This window comes from Neovison vison, chromosome 2 (assembly GCF_020171115.1).
Source record: "Neovison vison isolate M4711 chromosome 2, ASM_NN_V1, whole genome shotgun sequence".
Lineage (NCBI taxonomy): Eukaryota > Metazoa > Chordata > Mammalia > Carnivora > Mustelidae > Neogale > Neogale vison.
Window position 1 is genome coordinate 63,787,475 of NC_058092.1, and position 12,875 is coordinate 63,800,349.

At 39.7% G+C, this 12,875-nt stretch overlaps 1 non-coding gene across 1 annotated transcript; it reads right to left on the reverse strand.

Moving 5' to 3' along the window:
- Positions 1–10,111: 10,111 nt before the first annotated feature.
- Positions 10,112–10,255, reverse strand: LOC122901473. Its single transcript, XR_006383495.1, has one exon. It is a non-coding gene; the product is annotated as a U4 spliceosomal RNA (small nuclear RNA).
- Between the last annotated feature and the right edge of the window lie 2,620 nt (positions 10,256–12,875).

The following is a 12,875-nucleotide window of genomic DNA, read 5'->3' on the forward strand; positions in this document are numbered from 1 at the left end:
ATCCTAAAATTTGTATAAAATCGTAAAAGACTTTGAATGGCTAAAGCAATCTTGAAAAAGAAAAGCAAAGCTGGAGGCATCACAATTCTGGACTCCAAGCAATATTCCCAAACTCTAATCATCAAGACAGTATGGTAGTGGCACAAAAACAGATAGGTCAATGGAACAGAATAGAAAACCCAAAAATGGACCCATAACTATATGGTCAACTAATCTTTGACAAAATCAGGAAAGAATATCTGGCAGGAAAAAAACAGTCTCTTTAACAAATAGTGTTGGGAAAACTGGTCAGCAACATGCAGAAGAATGAAACTGGACCACTTTCTTAGACCATACACAAATTTGAAATGGATGAAAGACCTCAATGTGAGACAGGAATCCATCAAAATCCTAGAGAAGAACTCAATCAGTAACCTCTTTGACTTCAGCCATAGCAACTTCTTACTAGACACATCACTGGAGGCAAGGGAAAATAATGAACTACTGGGACTTCATCAAGATAAAAAGCTTCTGCACAGTGAAGGAAGTAATCAACAAAACTAAAAGGCAGTCTACAGAGTGGGAGAAGATATTTGTAAATGACATATCTGATAAAGCTTAGTATCCACAATCTATAAAGAACTTCTCAAACTCAACAACCCAAAACTCAATAATCCGTTAAGAAATGGGCAGAAGACATGAACAGACATTTCTCCAAAGAAGACCTCCAGATGGCCAACAGGCACATGAAAAGATGCTCAACATCACCAATCATCAGGGAACTACAAGTCAAAACCATGGTGAGATACCACCTCACCTCTGTCAAAATGGCTAAAATTGACAACACAGTGAAAAACAGATGCTGGTGATGATTCAGAGAAAAGGGAATCCTCTTTCACTGTTGGAGGGAACACAAACCAGTGCAGCCACTCTGGAGAATAGTATGGAGGTTCTTCAAAAAGTTAAAAATAGAACTACCCTATGCCCCAGCAATTGCACTATTATATACCCAAAAGGATACAAAAATACAGTTTCAAAGGGCAACATGCACCCTGATGTTTATAGAAGCATTATCAACAATAGCCAAACTATGGAACGAGTCCAAATGTCCATCAACAGATGAATGGATAAAAAGGTGGTATATATATACAATGGAATACTACTCAGCCATCAGAAAGCGTGAAATCTTGCTGTTGCAATGATGTAAACAGAACTAGGATGTATTATGCCAAGGAAAGTAAGTCAGTACAAGAAAGACAAATGTCATGTAAGTTCACTCCTATGTGGAATTTAAGAAACTGAACAGATGAACATATGGGAAGGGGCAAAAGAGAGAGAGAGAGAAAGAAAGAGGAAGAGAGAGAGAAATAGAGAGAAACCATAAGAAACTCTTAACTGTGGAGAACAAACTGAGGGTTGCTGGAAGGAGGTGGGTGGGAGATGGGCTAAACGGGTGATGGGTATTAAAGTAGGTACCTGTTATGATAAGCACTAGGTGTTATATGTAAGTGATGAATCCCTAAATTCTACTCTTGAAACCAATATTACACTAATTTACTAGAATTTAACTAGAATTAACTAACTAGAATTAATTTTTTTTAAGGGAAGACATGTATTTGGCCTCTGGCACCACAGGGGAACCACACAGCTGATAAAACACATTTGACTGAGAACAATCTTGTTTCTGCCAAATAGCATTCTGTTCCATTCCAATCCAGAATACTAATTTGCTGACTTTTAATGACCAAAGCAACATTTATGTAAGCAGTGTAAACACAGAGGGCATTTAAGCCTAAAATCAGGTAATATATGTGATTAAGTAACCATTCTAGACCATCTACAAGTGGGATAATGGATCGTAACAGCCCCGTCTCAATGGGCCCATCATGGGATCATCAAAATCCATAGGACACTTGCTGCCCTATTTCTCCTGCACCACACTGTGCCTTCCAAAAGCACAGAAGTTTGAATTCATATGTTAGATGAGGATCTGTGAAATTCATGATATTGAGTAGTTCTGCTCTTTATAAAATTTAATTCAATTATGGGTAGTTCTGCTTTCTATACAAGTTACCAATTGCTACAGAGATCACTAGATATGGAAGGAGTGGGGTCTACCATGTTGATTCTGTAGCAACAAAGTTGCTACAGATAGTCTTGTCCTTTACATTAGATTGTTGCAAGTCCCTTGCATAAAAATGGTCACACCAATAGTGCTTTCTCCCCTCCTTCCACTCTGCTCCATTTCCCCCTTGCTCCCCTTTCTTGCTTTCTCCTCCTGTCAGTGTTCACCTCTACTTTCTTTCTCCTCCTGCCAATGTTCACCCTCTCTACCCTTCTCACTGTTACGTAGGGAAAACCCTCTTCTGTTTCTCTTTACCTTGTTTCCTGTATGTTTGGGTGACAGACTGGCTAGTTTTTGTTTGCTGCTGGAATTCAGGGTTGCCTGTCATCCGGCAGTTCCCTCTTTCTGTTTTTATTCCTTTCATGAAAACGGCAGCTTTTCTTTTTCTTTTTTTTCTTTAAAGATTTTATTTATTTATTTGACAGAGAGAGCTAGAGAGGGAACACAAGCAGGGGGAGTGGGAGAGGGAGAAGCAGGCTTCCCGCAGAGCAGGAAGAGCAATGCAGGGCTCTATCCCACCCAGGACCTGGGATCATGACCTGAGCCAAAGGCAGATGCTTAACGGCTGAGCCACTCAGATGACCCCAAAAGACAGCTTTTTAAATTTTTGTCGAGTTGGAGGGATAGACACTGAACTTTTCACCCATAGCCCGAGGGTAGCTTAGCCTCTTTTCACCCTTTTGGGGAATAGAAAACTCCCTCTTTCCTGTGGTTTCTTCATCCTGCCGTTTCTTCATCCTGCCTGGTTTGGAGGCCTATGACTGGACGTTTGGAGAATTAGGCTAAGGCTAACAAATGTATGTTTTGAGCAAACATTCTCAGTTAGAATGTGGACCAGAAGCCTGGTTCACCAACCACAGTGCCCTGTCAAGGGGTGAAGCCATGAGGTCTATGAGAGGCCAGGATGTGGACATATGAAGAATGACTCCATCTAGATGAGCCAACATTCTTGTTTAAGAATCAACAAAAGCAAGATAAAAGTAACTTGAGAAAGACTGGGCAGGGCTGTGAAATTAAGATCGAAAGCAAGAATCTACACAGAATGAGAAAAAACTTTTTCTTTGAAGATATTTTGTGGTTTTCCACTGGTGAGCTAAAAATGACCTTAATGAGAGTTAATAAGAGTAGCTCCTGATGGACAGGAATCAAGAAAAAGGAAGCTGTAATTGCTCCAAATATAGATGTATTGCTCAAATGAATCCAAGCCCTAGCTGTCTTGTGTGTATAACTGAGCTTGTATTAATTCCTGAATCTCATCGGGATTGTATGCCTAGGCTCCACAGTGCAAAGTCCTATCCTATTTGCCCCTTCCCTCTAGTGTTGAGGTGGGTCCACAAGCCTTACACAGAACCAGGACCACTACTGCTCTTAGCAGCTACCTGCTGCTGCCTTGCTGACCAAGGTGCTTCTAGGTTACTGCAATACTTTTGCAAGCCACTGACTCCATGAGGGCTGTGCTGGTGTTGACATGGAGGGCTGACCCAGATCTTTCATCTTGGCCCCTGTTATGCTCAGTCTTAAGTGTAGTCAGAGGGAGGCAGCTTCTGTCCCCTGTGATGTGTGTGTGTGTGTGTGTGTGTGTGTGTGTGTGTGTGTGTGTGTTGGGGTCTCACAAAACAGAGTCACTTGGATGCAAGGATGTTACAGGGTTTCATGAAACAGTTTACATACCACCCAGGTAGTGGGCCAAGGGCCATGTAACATTCAGACCCTCGCACCCTATTGCTTCATTGTGTGCCCGGCCAGGCTTATTCCTAGAGGACAGATTCCTTCTGAGGGACTTTGCTCTTCCTTTCACCACCTCCACGGCAGCCCCATGCATGCCTAGGACTTGACACAACCAATGGACAGTGGTCAAGCCTTTTTTCACAGGTGCTCAGCTCTATGAAAAACAGTGGGTACAAACATAAACTTGGAGCAATGACCTGACATATCTAGTTCCTATCTCACTTTTGACCTTGAACAGAAGGGCCAGTAGCCATCATGATTAGAGGCTTTAAGCAAATTAAGGCCCTTCAGACCATTCTTAACAAAAATATCAATCTAGTTGCTCCTACCCTCATCCCTATGCTTCACTCAAACACCTGAGTTCCAGATAAAAGTTTTAAAGTCTGTTTTTTCCTAATTTTGTCTTATGACTATTTTGTCAGCTGGTCAGAATAAGGCACATTTACAGGGAATAAAGATAGATTCACAGGTTTTAGTCTATTGCTAACGCTGTGTGCATTAAAAAGACTAGCATGGAAAACAACCCTCCTTCGTATTTGTGTCCCAATGGAGAAATGCACTCACATTTCCAAACATATAAATCATTTTTTGTAACTTAAGGCTCTGATAAGGGAACTATTTAAATCACTTCCAGCTAGTCTTCTAGAATGTGCAGGAAGCAAGAGAGTAAATATTTCTGAGGAATGACAATGAAATTGTGTTTTTCTTTGCAATCTTTAATTTCTCTCTTACACCAGCTTACAAATGTCCTTCCTTAAGAACAAAACAAAACAAAAAAGACTCTGCCTTGGGGCCACTGGGTGGCTCACTTGTTAAGTGTCTGCTCAGGTCCTGATCCCCGGGTCCTGGGATTGAGCCTGCATCGGGCTTCCTGTTCGGCAGGAAGCCTGCTTCTCCCTCTCCACACCCACTGCTTGTTTTCTCTCTCTCTCTCTCTGTGTCTGTCAATTAAATAAATAAATAAAAATCTTTTTTTAAAAAAAAAAAGGACTCTGTCTTAATTCATTCAGGGTGCTATAACAGAATAGCAGAGACTGGATGACTTATAAATAGCAGACATTTATTTCTCACAGTTCTGGGGGCTGGAAAATCCAAGATCAAGGCTCTGGCAAATTTGTCATCTGGAAAGACCCACTTCTGGGTTCATAGATGGCTGTCTTCTCATTCCGTCCTCATGTGGCAGAAGGGACTAGGGACTCTGGGTTGCTTTTATAGGGGCAATGGTCCTGTTCATGAGGGCTGTACCGTCATTATCAATCACCTCCCAAGGGTGTCATCTCCTAATACCATCACATTGGCCGCTAGGTTCTACGTAGGAATTTAGGGAACATGAACATTCAGTCCATCAAGACTCTTGCCTGCCTTTAGCCGTGATAGTTTTGCAGCAGCTGTTCCTGTTTCACTTCTCTTACTGCTGAACTTCCCGATAATGGCATCAACACTCATTGTTTCCACGTCACTTGCTGCTCTCTCATCAACCTCCTGCAATCTGATTTCACCCTCACCGATCTGTTGAAACTGTTCTTTGAAAGATCAAAATGATCTAATTGTCAAATCCACAAATCACTTCTTATCCTCCTTGACTCCTGGCAGCACTGACAACATTGTGTCTGATTTAGAACTCCTCTTTTGATTTCCCAGTGTTGTGCTCTGCTGATTTTTTCCTTATATCTCTGTCTCTGACAGAAACAGACTTGTTTCCTTCTCTGGATATTTTCTTCTTTTGTCCCCAAAGTACAGACTTTTGAAAAATGAAATATTCCATGTATATGAAACTGCAAAAACAGTACTATAAAGAATACCTAAGCACCCATCACCCAATCTAAGAGAAAATTACAGATGTAACTGAAATCTCCTATGCGTGCCTTCTTGATTCTTTTCTCCCTTTCTCCCCCAAGAGATAACCAGTGTTCTGACTTTGGGATTATCAGTCTCATGTAGGCCTTATACTGTTACTAAAAATGTTTGTTATGATACCCTCTTGTCCAGTTGAGCAGTGTGTGCATGAGCAAGTCTAGGGAGGCACTGTTTACAAAGGTTGTGATAAAGTTCTCCTCAAAATTGTGCAGTATACAACCTGCACAGAGAGATGCATGGCCCTTGCTGTTTTGCCCGTTAGGGATTTTTTTTTAAAAGATTTTATTTATTTATTTGACAGAGAGAAAGATCATAAGTAGGCAGAGAGGCAGGCAGAGAGAGGGGGAAGCAGGCTCCCTGCTGAGCAGAGAGCCTGATGCGGGGCTCAATCCCAGAACCCTGAGATCATGATCCGAGCCGAAGGCAGAGGCTCAACCCACTAGGCTACCCAGATGCCCCTCTGTTAGGGATTTTTTTAATAAATGGTACTATACTGAATGTGTGTATGCATGTAACTTGCTTCCTTCTCCAAACATCATTGCAAAACTGGGGAAGGAGTTACAGTCTGCAAGATCCTCACTTCAGACAACAGTTACAAGTTCTGGTGTTCCCAGAGCTACTCTCACATTTGATAATTTACTAAAACATTCCCTGAATACACTGAGAGTTTCTATACTCACATTTATAGCTTGCTATAGGGAAAGGGTACAGATTAAAGTCAACCAAGGAAAGAGATGCATACAGTAGAGTCCAGGAAACTACCACACACGGAGCTTCCAGTTTTCATCTCCCTGTGGAATCAGGGACAGCTTTACTTACTTAGCAACAGTGTGTGACAGATGCATGGAGTATTACCTACCTGGAGAGCTCACCCAAGCCTTGGTATCTGAGTTTTTATTAGGGCTCCATGGCTGACTGCCCGAATGGCTTACCTCTAGTCTCCAGCTCCTCTGGAAGTAAAGTAGATGCTGGGAAGCCCAAACCCCTACCATAAATCACCCTGTTGATGGTCTGATGACCAAAGCCCCCCAGCAAAGAAAAACATACCAGGTATGACATTCAAGAGCCTTGAAATCAGCCCTCACTAGCCAGGGGCAAAGGCCAGAGGTGTCTTTGGGTAAAGTTAATTCTTCCCTACATATTATGTTTGAGAAATTCATTCATATTGTTGCAGGAAGCTAACGCTTGCCTATTTTCCTCCTAAAACATATTTGGGGTAGTTTCCAAGTTCATGCTATGAACATGTGAGTACATATACCCTCGTGTACATATGTAAGTTTCTTTGGGGTAAGTATATATAACTAAGGAGGAGATTGCTGGGCTGTGGGGTATATGCTTCTTCAAATTTCCTAGATAATACCAAACTGTTTTCCAAAGTGGACATACCAGTTTATTTTCCCAGTGTATGAAAGTTGCAACTGCTCTATGACCTCACCACATTTGCTATTGTTGGATTTTTTTTTTTAATTTTCTTGATGGGCATGTAATGATATCTCATGGTTTCAATTTGGATTTCCCTGATTACTAGTGAGTTTGAGCTGCTTGTTTTTAAGAGAAAGAAAATAGTTTTATTATTGAGTAAAATTAAACCAGAATGTGATGCACATCACAGATAATCCACTAAGAGATTGCAAAGACAGAAGGAAATCTCACCCCATTCATATAGCTAAGGGAATACAACCCATTACATTCATACTTTCATGATAAAATCACTAATTTCCTTGTAACTTTATGACTCGTGTGGAGGTAGGTTTTGCAATTTGGACCCAGTGACAATTGACAGATTTACAAATGCTGTGAGGGGACAGTACCACTCCCTTTGAAGTTCCTGGCTTAGTATGATATTGCTGGGTAAATCATGAGCTCACCTGCAAGTCCACTAGACTAGTGGCTCCCCAGCTGGTCCTGCCAGCATACAGATCCAACCACCGTGAATCTGTGTTGCAGCTGTTCATCATCTCTTCACACACGAGCTGCTTTTCATAGTATCACTGGCCATTGTGTTTCTTTATCTAAGAATTGCTTGTTCATATTGTTTGCTCATTTTTCATTAGAGTTGTTTGTCTTTTTCCTTTATCATTTGTGTGAGTCTTTTGCTATTGTGGTATTATGGGCACTACACTTTCATAGTTACATGATTGCAAGTGCAAGTGCATTTGCCCAGTCTGTCTTTTTATTTTTGGTTCGTGATGTTTGTGTTTTGTGTGAGAATCACAAATTCCTGTGGTCAATATACTCTAAATTTTTTAAATATTTGGTTTTTCAAATTCTAGTTTTTAACCAAATAGAACTTATTTTTATTTATAGTATGAGGTTGGAGTGTGTTTTTATTTTGCTCTGTATGGAAAATCAGTTGTTTTAGCATGATTTTTTTTATCTTTTACCTAATGACCTATGATTCTATGGTGACCTATATAGTTCACATATTAAGCTTCTAGATATGCATGGGCTAGTTTTATGGTCCTGTTTTGTTCTATTAGTCTTCTATTTATCTCTGGACAATATCATCTTATCTTAATTACCAAGGATGGATAATAAATATTGATGTTAGGACAACTCCCTCAATCTTTTCTTTTTTAAAAATTACACATTCAGGGGCGCCTGGGTGGCTCAGTGGGTTAAAGCCTCTGCCTTCGGCTCAGGTCATGGTCTCAGGGTCCTGGGATCGAGCCCCGCATTGGGCTCTCTGCTCTGCAGGGAGCCTGCTTCCTCCCCCCTCTCTCTGTCTGCCTCTCTGCCTACTTGTGATCTCTCTCTCTGTCAAATAAATAAATAAAATCTTTAAAAAAAAAAAATTACACATTCAGGGGTGCCTGGTGGCTCAGTGGGTTAAAGCCTCTGCCTTCAGCTCAGGTCATGATCCCAGGATCCTGGGATAGAGCCCCACATCCCTGCTTGGCGGGGATCCTGATTCCCCCTCTCTCTCTCTCTCTGCCTGCCTCTCTGCCTACTTGTGATCTCTGTCTGTCAAATAAGTAAATAAAATCTTTAAAAAAAATAAAAATAAAATTTAAAAATAAGATAAAAATTTAAAAAATAAAAATTTCATATTCATTTTCGATCTTTTGTTTTCCCATATATATTTTAAAAATTATATTGTCAAACTCATGAAGATTTCTGCATTTTTAGTTGAATTAATATTGGATTAATAAATTTTAGGAGAACATATATTTATAATACATAGTCTTTTAATCCATGAACATTGGGATATCTATAATATCTTTAATATGTAAAAATTTTTCCTCCTTATGAGAAGGGAGAAGGCTCCCACCAGACACTGTGTCTGCCGCCATTTTGACCTTGGACTTTCCAACCTCCAGAACAGTGAGAAATAATAAATAATTGTTCTAAAAAAAAATTTTTTTTTTTCCTCCAAAAGACAAGTACCATAAAATTTCACTCATATGTGGAATATAGGAAACAAATCAGATGAATTGTGGGAAGGGAAAAAAAAGAGAGAGAAGGGGAGGGGAAGTCAAACCACAAGAGACTCTTAACTATAGAGAACAAACTGGGGGTTGCCGGAGGGGTGGTGGGTTAGGATGGGCTAACTGGGTGATGGGTATGAGGAGGGCACTTGTGATGAGCACTGGGTGTTATATGTAAGTAATGAACCACTAAATTCTACTCCTGAAACCAGTATTACATTATATGTTAACTAACTAGAATTTAAATAAAACTTGATAGAAAAAAACACTAATTCAAAAGGATTTTAAGAAATGATGCCAGTAGATTTTCTTGATGCAGTGTTGCCACAAACTTCCAATTTGTTAAAAAACAAAGCAAAGAAAACAGCATCTGTGAAGCTCAATAAAACAGGGTTTGTTTGTATTTGTGTGTAGATGTTTGAAAGACAATTTTTCATGTATTATGAAGAAGGTAATTTATAGATTACCTTTTGTAAAATTTGCAGTAATCAATAAAGGCAAGACAAGAAAAAAAATTTTTTTCTCCATAACAGTCTCTGCATATTTGGATTGGATTTAGTCCTCATTATCATATATATGCTCTGAAATATAGATAATATGTGCATATGATATATATGGTACATATATAAATATTATTTGCTGCTGTCATAATGACATCTTTTGCAAAAACACATTTTGCCTATGGATGTTTAAAAATGCAATTCATTTTTATATATTGATCCTATATTCTGCAAATTTACAGAAAATTATTATTATTATTATTGATTTGTTAACTTTCAATAACTTTACAATAGACCACTTTACCTGAAAATAATGTGTTTTGTTCTTTACAGTCATTTTATTTCACTTTCTTGTCTTGCTCTACTGGCTCAGACGTCTAGTGAAATGTTGAATAGAAATGGTATTAGAGGGTATTTTTTCTACTTTCTGATTTTGAAATGAATATTTTTCTAATGATATGCCAGCGAGAATGTTTGCTGTAGATTTTGGTAGATATTCTTCATCATGGTAAGAAATTTCTATTCCTAGTTTGCTGAGTTTTCTTTTTTAGTATAGTGAATGGATGTTGAATTCTATTAGCAATAATCGCAACTTCGGATAAACCTCATTGGGTACGATACTGCCACTGCGCAAAGCTTGGATGTTGAATTCTATCAAAGATTTTTTTCCTACATTTATTGAAACGACCATTTGTTTTTTCCTTATTTTAATTGGCAATATTTAAATTAAACTAATAGAATTCCTGTTGTTAAATCATCCTCAACTCCTTGAATAAAAACTTTTTTTTATGTTTAAAAACTTTTTTTTTATGTAAGTGTAGTTGACACACCATATTACATTAAGTTTCAGGTGTACAACAGTGATTTGACAAATTTACACATACATTATACCATGCTTGTCACAAATGCAGCTGCCATCTGTCATCAGACAATGCTGTTATAATATCATTGATTATATTTCTTATGCTGTGCCTTCTAGTCCCATGGCTTGTTCATTCCATAATTGGAAGCCTATATCTTCCAACTTCCCTGCACCCATTTTGCCCATCCCCCACTCCCTCCCTCCGGTAACCATCAGTTTGTTCTCTGTATTTATATGTCTGATTCTGGTTTTTGTTGGGTTATTTCTATTTTTTAAGAGTGAAATCATATATGGGGCGCCGGGGTGGCTTAGTGGGTTAAAGCCTCTGCCTTCAGCTCAAGTCATGATCCCAGGGTCCTGGGATCGAGCCCTGCGTCAGGCTCTCTGCTCAACGGGGAGCCTGCTTCCTCCTCTCTCTCTCTGCCTGCCTTTCTGCTTACTTGTGATCTCTGTCTGTCAAATAAATAAATAAACAAAATCTTTAAAAAAAAAGGAGTGAAATCATATATAATATATAATCATATATAATCAAATATATATTTTATGAGTGAAATCATATGGTATTTGTCTTTCTCAGTCTGACCTATTTAATTTAGCATAATACCCTTTAGTTTAGGTTCATCCATGTTGTTGCAAGTGGCACAATCTTGTCCTTTTTTATGACTATGCAGTATTCCTGTGTGTGTGTATGTGTGTGTATGTGTATAGAACATCTTCCTTACCCATTTGTCAGTCAGTGAACACTTAGGCTGCTTCCATATCTTGGCTACTGTAAATAATAGTGCGTAAACATAGGGGTGCATATATTTTCTTCAAATTAGTGTTTTTGTTTTCTTTGAGTAAATACCTAGTAGTGGAGTGACTGGATCTATGGTAGATCTATTTTTAATTTTTTGAGGAAACTCCACAGTGTTTTCCACAGTGGCTGCACCAGTTTGCATTCCCACCAACAGTGGACAAAGATTCCATTTTCTTCACATCCTTGCCAACACTTGTTATTTCTTGTCTCTTTTATTTTAGACATCCTTGAATAAATCTTAATTGATCATGATGTTCTATTCATCTGTATGTTTGCCTTTATACATACACGCATTTTTTAAGATTTATTTATTTATTTTAGAAAAAGAGAGCACAAGTGAGAGGGGATGAGATGCCTAAATTATAACCATTACCGCGATTTCTGCTTCTGTACCTTCGCTTGCTAACCCATGAGGAGATGGAAAAATACCAGCAGACTTTCTATAGACACTCTGTAACCACACATCCCCGTCCCAGAATCGAACCTGACAGAATGGCTGCTCCCGGACCCTCCCCCGGCTCTGGGCCAAGAGATAACAGCCATCTGACACCAGAGAACCCCCCACCTGGAATTGAACGTAACAGAATGACTGCCCCCGGACCCCCCATCTGGCACTGGCCCGAGAGATAACAACCATCTGGTGCCCCACGGCTTGACAGGAAGACCCCAGTCATTCCTGAGGTGACACATACCCTAAGGGCGCCAACTCCGCAGTTTGAAGAATGACCCTTTGTTTGAAGAGCCCTTTGCCCCAACCTATGATCCGTTCCTAGCCTTTTCCCGCTCTGTAGCGCGCCAGTCATATTATAGAGTTCCTTTTTGATTTTCCCACGGTATGTGGCGATTTGTTACAAGATACTATGATGTATGCTAGGCCCCTGCCTCCCCAAAAATAGTGTATAAAAAGTGTTGTGATCCTGAGCTCGGGACCTCTTAGGATCACCAGCAACGAGTGCGTGGAGGTCCGGGTGCGAACTCGTAATAAACGACCCTTGCTGTTTGGTTTTGACTCTGGACTCTGGTGGTCGACTTTGGGGGGCCTCGAAATTTGGGCACAACAGGGAGAGGGAGAGAGAACCTCAAGTAGACTCCATGCTCAGTATGGAACCCAACACAAGGCTCAATCTCATGACCCTGAGATCACCACCTGAACCCAAACCAAGTGTCTGATGCTTAACTAACTAACTGCACAACCCAGGTGCCCCACACATACATTGTTAAATATAATTTGCTAATATTATGTTTAGAGTTTTCAGGCTTCTTTCATTGTCTTTTGATTTTCTTTCTTGTTTCTTTTTTTCCCCATATTCCAAAGAGAGATTGCAGTGAGAACATTTTGTCTTCCGCTCTTACCTCTCTGACCAGGTGAATCGCAGGTCACTATTTCCAGCCCTGACATTTCTCTGCAGCTCCAGACCACACACAGTCACCTGAATAGCTCATCTGAACTTGCTCAAAAATCATCTTACACAAATGCCTACCTTTTCTAACTCTCTTAACCTAAAAATGATCTTTGATTCCTCCTCTTTATTATATCCAAGAGGTTCAGTGGTCTGTTAGTTTTGTCATGGGATATGTATTTTTACTCCATCTCTTC